The sequence below is a fragment of the Phyllobates terribilis genome, unplaced genomic scaffold (assembly GCF_046119375.1).
Source record: "Phyllobates terribilis strain yellow unplaced genomic scaffold, ASM4611937v1 Scaffold_2__4_contigs__length_985480577, whole genome shotgun sequence".
Taxonomy (NCBI): Eukaryota; Metazoa; Chordata; class Amphibia; order Anura; family Dendrobatidae; genus Phyllobates; species Phyllobates terribilis.
In genome coordinates, this window is record NW_027362762.1 from 161,731,569 (window position 1) to 161,740,049 (window position 8,481).

The following is an 8,481-nucleotide window of genomic DNA, read 5'->3' on the forward strand; positions in this document are numbered from 1 at the left end:
CAACATCCGGGTCACCAGAGAGCAGGAAGATTGCTTGGACATGCGCAGTGCATCTCCAAGCAATCTTCACACTGTGCACTTCTGACAGCCTTCATGGCATAGGGATGGTGCTCCATTCCTGTGCCATGCAGGCGATCAGAAAAAAAAAAGTGAAAGTCCCAGAGTGGGACAAAGTAATAAAGTGTATAAACTGTGTGAAAGTGGAAAAAAAAAAAATGTGCAAAAATATTATAAAAAAATAAAAAAAATAATACACCAAAAATAAAAATATAATGTACCCATCAATAAATATTATTATAAAAAAAATAAAAAAAAAACAATAAAAGTACACATATTTGGTATCGCCGCGTCCGGAACAACCTGACCTATAAAACTGTCCCACTAGTTAACCCCTTCAGTGAACACGGTAAAAAAAAAAAAAAAAAAAAAACGAAGCAAAAAACAATGCTTTATCACTATACCGCCAAACAAAAAGTGGAATAACACGCGATCAAAAAGACGCATATAAATAAAAATGATACCGCTGAAAACATCATCTCGTCCCGCAAAAAACAAGCCGCCATACACCTCCATCAGCCGAAAAATAAAAAAGTTATAGCTCTCAGAATAAAGCGATACTAAAAAATATTTTTTTCTATAAAATAGCTTTTATTGTGTATAAGCGCCAAAACATAGAAAAATGATACAAATGTGGTACCGCTGTAAACGTACTGACCCGAAGAATAAAGCTACCTCATCAATTTTACCACACGCGGAACAGAATAAAAAAAAAAAAAAAAAAACAATTCCTGAATTGTTGGTTTTTGTTTATTCTGCCTCACAAAAATCGGAATAGAAAGCGATCAAAAAATGTCACGTGCCTGAAAATGGCACCAATAACAACGTCAAGTCATCCCGCAAAAAACGAGCCGTCACATGACTGTCTGCCAAAATCTGGAAAAATTATAGTTCTCAAAATATGGCGATGCAAAAACTAGATTTTACAAAAAATGCGTCTTTTAGTGTGTGACAGCTGTCAGTCATAAAAACCCCATATGATTCTGGCATTGCTGTAATCACACCGACCCGAAGAATAAAGTCGTCTAATCACTTATACCGCACAAGGAACGGCGTCAAAAATAAACTCTTGGGTTAGGATTGGGCTAGGGTTGTGCTGGGGCTAGGGTTGTGCTGGGGCTAGGGTTGTGCTGGGGCTAGGGTTGTGCTAGGGTTAGGGTTGTGCTAGGGCCAGGGTTGTGCTAGGGCTAGGGCTGGGGTTGGGATTTTTTTCAAAAGTAAGAAAAAAAGATGACGATATGGCGACTAGTGTTGAGAGCAAGTGCTCGCTACTTGAGTTTGCATCGGGTGCTCTGGTATGCATTGAGTATCGTGGGTATTTGAGTGACATGCTCGAGTCTCTGCCCCATATGCTTCGCGGCCAAAAAACTTTACGGGGATTGCCTGCCATGCACGAGCGATCCCCGCATGTTTTTTTTTGGGTGTCTAATAACCGTGAAACATGCGGAGCAGGGACTCGAGCATGTCACTCGAGCACACGCTGTACATGGTGCATACCTGAGTACCCGATGCAAACTCAAGTAGCGAGCACTTGCGCTCAAGAATAATGACAACTTATTCAATATGATGACCTAATGTAAACAAATTCTGTGCCGTACCTCTGGGTTCAAAATGTTCACTATACACCTTAATAAAATCCTTGAGGGGTATAGTTTCCAAAATGGGGACACTTGTGGGGGAGCTCCACTGTTTAGGCACATCACGGGCACTCCAAACGCGACATGGTGTCCGCTAACAAATTGAATGGAAAATCGGCTCAAATTGTTAGCGGACGCCATGTTGCGTTTGGAGAGCCCCTGTGTGCCCAAACATTGGAGCTGCCCCACAAGTGACCCCATTTTGGAAACTAGACCCCCCAAGGCACCTATCTAGATGCATAGTGAGCACTTGGAATCCCCAGGTGCTTCACAAATTGATTCGTAAAAATGAAAAAGTGAAAAAAAAAACCACTTTTTCATTTTTATGAATCAATTTGTGAAGCACCTGGGGTTCCAAGTGCTCACTATGAATCTAGATAGGTGCCTTGGGGGGTCTAGTTTCCAAAATGGGGTCACTTGTGGGGGAGCACCAATGTTTGGGCACGCAGGGACTCTCTAAATGCAACATGGTATCCGCTAACAAATTGAATGGAAAATCGGCTCAAATTGTTAGCGGACACCACATTGCGTTTGGAGAGCCCCTCTGTGCCCAAACTTTGGAGCTCCCCCACAAGTGACCCCATTTTGGAAACTAGACCCCCCAAGGCACCTTTCTAGATGCATAGTGAGCACTTGGAACCCCCAGGTGCTTCACAAATTGATTCGTAATAATGAAAAAGTGAAAAAAAAAAACACTTTTTCATTTTTATGAATCAATTTGTGAAGCACCTGGGGTTCCAAGTGCTCACTATGAATCTAGATAGGTGCCTTGGGGGGTCTAGTTTCCAAAATGGGGTCACTTGTGGGGGAGCTCCAATGTTTGGGCACACAGGGACTCTCCAAATGCAACATGATATCCGCTAACAAATTGTCGGCTCAAATTGTTAGCGGATATCATGTTGTATTTGGAGAGTCCCTGTGTGCCCAAACATTGGAGCTCCCCCACAAGTGACCCCATTTTGGAAACTAAACCCCCCAAGGCACCTATCTAGATGCATAGTGAGCACTTGGAACCCCAGGTGCTTCACAAATTGATTCGTAACAATGAAAAAGTGTTTTTTTTTTCACTTTTTCATTTTTACGAATCAATTTGTGAAGCACCTGGGGGTTGCAACTGCTCACTATGCATCTAGATAGGTGCCTTGGGGGGTCTAGTTTCCAAAATGGGGTCACTTGTGGGGGAGCTCCAATGTTTGGGCACACAGGGGCTCTCTAAACGCAACATGGTGTCCGCTAATTATTCAAGCAAATTTTACAATCAAAAAGTCAAATGGTGCTCCTTCCCTTCCGAGCCCTACAGTGCGCCCAAACAGTGTTTTTTCCCCAAATATTGGGTATCTGCGTGCCCAGGGGAAATTGCACAACAAATTTTGCGGTCCATTTTTCTTGTTACCCCTGTGAAAATAAAAAAAATTGGGTCTAAAGTAACATTTTTGTGAAAAAAGTTAAATGTTCATTTTTTTCTTCCACATTCAAAAAATTCCTATGAAGCACCTGAAGGGTTAATAAAGTTCTTGAATGTGGTTTTGAGCACCTTGAGGGGTGCAGTTTTTAGAATGGTGTCACTTTTGGGTATTTTCTGTCATAAAGACCTCTCAAAGTGACTTCAAATGTGATGTGGTCCCTAAAAAAATGGTTTTGTAAATTTTGTTGGAAAAATGAGAAATCGCTGGTCAACTTTTAACCCTTATAGCTCCCTAACAAAAAAAAATTTTGGTTCCAAAATTGTGCTGATATAAAGTAGACATGTGGGAAATGTTATTTATTAACTCTTTTGTGTGACATATCGCTCTGATTTCAGGGCTTAAAATTTCAAATTTTGAAAATTGCAAAATTTTCAAAATTTTCACCAAATTTCCGTTTTTTTCACAAATAAACGCAAGTGATATCGAAGAAATTTTTCCACAATCATGAAGTACAATATGTCACGAAAAAACAATCTCAGAATCAGGGGGATCCGTTGAAGCGTTCCAGAGTAATTACCTCATAAAGTGACAGTGGTCAGAATTGTAAAAATTGGCCCGGTCATTAACGTGCAAACCACCCGCGGGGCTTAAGGGGTTAATGAGCCTGGCCATATGACTTGGGCTAAAAGCCAAACCAGAATCTCTATTTGCAGACAGATGTTTTGAGGACTACAGTTCAAGTTTTCTTCCCCTCTGAACAGGCAATTTGCATCTTTAATTTCCCAGAGGAGCACTGTATGGCTTATAAGTCTCCTTACATTGGTATGTCAGGCGGGTCACTCAACAATGAGAGATGTTACACCTTAGACCAAAATAGGCTTCAACTAAGGCAATGTTCAAACGTGCAGTATTTGGTCAGTATTTTACATCAGTATTTATAAGCCAAAACCAGGAGTGGAACAATCAGAGGAAAAGTATAATAGAAACACGTCTCCACTTCTGTATTTATCACCCACTACTGGTTTTGGCTTACAAATACTGATGTAAAATATTGACCAAATACTGAACGTGTGAACGTGGCTTAACTTTCAGGCTGAGCTCATATGTTGCAATCACAAGGCTGTAGTGTGCCCATAACCAACAGTGGCAGAACTATGTGCACTTTACAGCTAGTACAGGTGAAGTCTGTGTTCCTCATCTGTACTTACCACTAATGTGCAGTAAACCAAGTGCAGGTTATGCCATGTGGCATACTATTGCCAAGTGGCTACACCACATGAACCCAGCCTTGTATCTGCATGTGTGCTACATGCAAATCTTATTGTGGTTTTAAAGGGAACCTGTCAGCATGAATCAGACAGACCCGGGCTGCACAATAGCAGTCAGATGTAGTTTTCTCTGAAACATTCTAGTGTTTCAGAGAAAATATAGTTAGGAGTCCAGTGCCGTCGTCAGAAGGCTTTTCCCAGTGCCGCTGCAGGTGATTGACAGGTCTTTTTCTATGGTAGAGACTTGTCAATCACCTATTGTAGTGCTGGGAAAAGATCTGTACTTATAAAGCATTATACAATACACTGTCTGCTTTTTGGGTACCATGAATCAGCTGAGAGGTTCCTTTTCACTGGGTTTCCTATCACAGGAGCCACTTCTATTTAAAGTCCGGCTGGTTTATTGCAGTCTTCATAAACCACATCACCGGAAAACTCAAAATTAACTTTTGGTCGGCACAAAGTGAAACATAAAGTAAAAAGTCCATATGATAGTGCTGGTTTGCCCACTTGGCACAGAGTCCAGCTTCTTAGTCTCTTAGCAAAGCCACACAATCCAGGAGATCTGCTTTTCAAGTTGCCCTTTTTTCAGTTTGAAATGGCAGTTAACTGGAACCGTGGAGGTCAAGATAAGGTCTGGAAGACTAAGCAAAATTTCAGTGAGAGCTGCTCGTAGGATTACTAGAGAGGCAAATCAGAACCCCCACTTGACTGAAAAAGACATTCAGAAAGATTTAGCAGATTCTGGAGTTGTGGTACATTGTTCTACTGCTCCGGAGACATCTGCACAAATAAGGCCTTCATAGAAGAGTCATCAGAAGAAAACCTCTCCTGTGTCCTCGCCATAAAATTCAGAGTCAGAAGTATGTAAAAGAACATTGAAACAAGTCCTGTGGACTGATCAGGGTAAAATAGAAATCTATGGCGACAATGATCAAAGGTATGTGTGGAGAAAAAAGGGCACAGAATTTCAGGAAAAGACCATCTCACCAACCATTAAGCATGGGGGTGGGTCAATCATGCTTTAGGTTTGTTTTGCAGACTATGGCATGGGGAACATTTCATGGGTAGAGGGAAGAATGGATGCAATGAAATTTCAACAAATTAGTGATGCAAACATAACACTGTCTGTAAAAAAGCTGAAGTTGAAAAGAGGATGGCTTCTAGAAATGGATAATGATCCTAAACACACATCAAAATCCACAATAGACGACCTCAAAAAAAGGAAACTGAAGGTTTTACAATGACCCCCACAGTCCCCTGATCTGAACATCATTGAAAATATATGGCTAGACCTCAAAATAGCAGTGCATGCAAGACAACCCAGGAATCTCACAGAATTTTCCAAGGAAGAATGAATGAAAATCCCTCAAGAACTGAAAGACTCTTGGCTGGTTACAAAAAGCTTTTACAAGCTGTGATACTTTGAAAAGGGGGTGCAGCTAAGTACTAACCATGCAAGGTGCCCAAACTTTTGCATCGGCCCATTTTCCTTTTTGTAATTTTTAAAATGTAAAACATGAAAATATAATATATATTTTTTTGCCTAAAATACAAAGGAAATGTGTCATCTTTAACTTTTGTCCTTTTAGAGATCATTTCATCTTCAATTTGCTTCATTGTTCACAATAACAGTAATTTTGACCAGGGGAGCCCAAACTATTACAGGCTACTGTATGGTTTTCTGCTGGATTATTCAAAAGGTTAACGATAGAAGGTACAATCCACACATAATCTCAGATTATTAATCTGCCATTACTGCCTGTGACACCAATACAAAGAATAGCATCTCTTCCTACAATTGCTGTGTCATGATGAATCCTGCAACTCCTAAACCTGCTGATTCACCAACTAAACGTAACATTAACTCTTCAGCCAACGGAGCGCTGCTGAATGCTTCTACCTATAGCTGCTGAGACAGTTTTCTTACTTGCATTGATCAATGAAATCTAACATGAGACTTGCAAATATTTTGTTTCCCCTCCTAGAAAAGCATATACTGTGGTTTGCGCAGAGGTAAGCTAATGTGGCTGCCATTATTGGGAATTAAGGGGTCATCTGTTGGAGACGGTCCCTGACAATGCACACTAGGTAAGTTAATATAGCCATACATTAAAACATCAGAGGCCCTGTACAATGGCACATGGACAGGCCCAAGTTGCAGGTTTAGGCGGGCCCTTCAGTAAGGCTATGTTCACACATGTTGGGTTTTTCAGCGTTTTTTGCTGCAGATTTTTATGCAAATTTTCAGCTGCGTTTTGCAGTACCAGCAAAGTCAATGAAAAAACAGAATTATCTGTTCACATATCTTGCTTTTTTTTGCAGCGTATTTTGTGCCTTGGTTGGGTTTTTGGAAAATAGAGCATGTCACATCTATCAGCGTTTTGTCAGCTTATTTTAACCCATAGGAAGTAATGGGTGGTGAAAAAAATGCTGAAAAAACGCACCAAAATTTGCATCAGTGTTTTGGCAACGTTTTTTGATGACAAAAATAGAATGGGATTCTTTTTTTTCACAGAACTTTATGTACATGCATAAATAGAGACAGAAGGACTGTGAAAAAAAACGCTGAAAAAAAAACAGCAGCAAAAAAACACAGCAAAACCAGCGTTTTTGACGCAGCTGATTTCCTGCCAGAGATCAGTTTTGCTGCAGATTTGTGACGTAAAATAAACCCAACATGTGTAAACACAGCCTAAGAGTCCCAATAAGCCCCTCTATGCTTTCTATTTTTCCCCCATCCCCCCATAATCTTCCAACAGCTATAACTTTGTTATTTTTCAGTTTATAGTGTTGTATAAGGGCATGTGTTCATTCTAGGATACATATGTCTTTGTGATCTTGTTATTCAATTTTTTGTGAGAAGTCCCCGAAACACCGCAGTTATGCTATTTACATTTTTTTTTCCATTTTGGCATTCACAATGTGGAATAAATATTCTAACATTATTAGTTCGGACATTTATGGCAATAGCAAATATGTTCATTTTTTTTTATTCATGTTCAGGTCAGGAAAAGGATAGTGATGAGAACTTTTTATATTTTTCATGCATTTGTTAACATTTTTATTTGTCCCCCTAGGTCAGGGATGTCAAACTCAAATACACAGAGGGCCAAAATTAAAAACTTGGACAAAGTCGCGGGCCAACCAATATACAGTATTATGGACACCACATAGTCCTCCATACAGAATAATGGGCCCCATATAGTCCTCCATACAAAATAATGGACCCCACATAATCCTCCATACAGAATAAAAGACCCCACATAGTCCTCCATACATAATAATGAGCTCCACATAGTCCTCGATACATAATAATGGGCCCCATATAGTACTCCATGCAGTATAATGGGCCCACATAGTCCTCCACACAGTATAATGGGCCCCACATAGTCCTCCACACAATATAATGGGCCTCACATAGTCCTCCATACAGAATAATGGGCCCCACATAGTCCTCCATACAGAATAATGGGCCCCACATAGTCCTCCATACAGAATAAGGGGCCCCACATTGTCCCCCATACAGAATAATGGGCCCCACATAGGGGTGGTGGTTTTGATGTCGAGGGCCAAATAAAACCACCCTGTGGACCAGGGTTTGGCATGTATGCCCTAGGGCTAGGTTATCCAACCTGTAGCTCGGAAGGCACATGTGCCTTGTGGGCCCATTATGTGTGGCTCACATCTGTCTTCCAGCTGGATGTTTTAACACCAGGACTAGAAAACAGCTATGAAGGGCAGGTCTCCAGATGGTGATTTTTCTGACTAGCCCCACACAGAAGAGAAGTTCTTGATGGTCATATACAAGGGGAAGGGGGGAGGGGATAAATATGGCGAGCTGGAGGCAGAATGCCGGAATGATACTGCCAGTCAGGTGCTTGGAGCCAGATGCAAGTGTGTGAGTATGCTTGATGTAAGAGTACTGCTGAATGGGGTAAAGTGCGCACTGCTGGATTTAAGTATCCTGCCTACAAAAGAAGGGACACAAGGTCACAATGTGCTTTTTGTGTCGGAGCTTTAACTGTCTTTATTCCAGGTATTGCGTGTCAATTTTGTAGGGGGAGACCATTTCTTAGAGATGGATGTGGCTCTCACAGTAAGAAAAGTTGG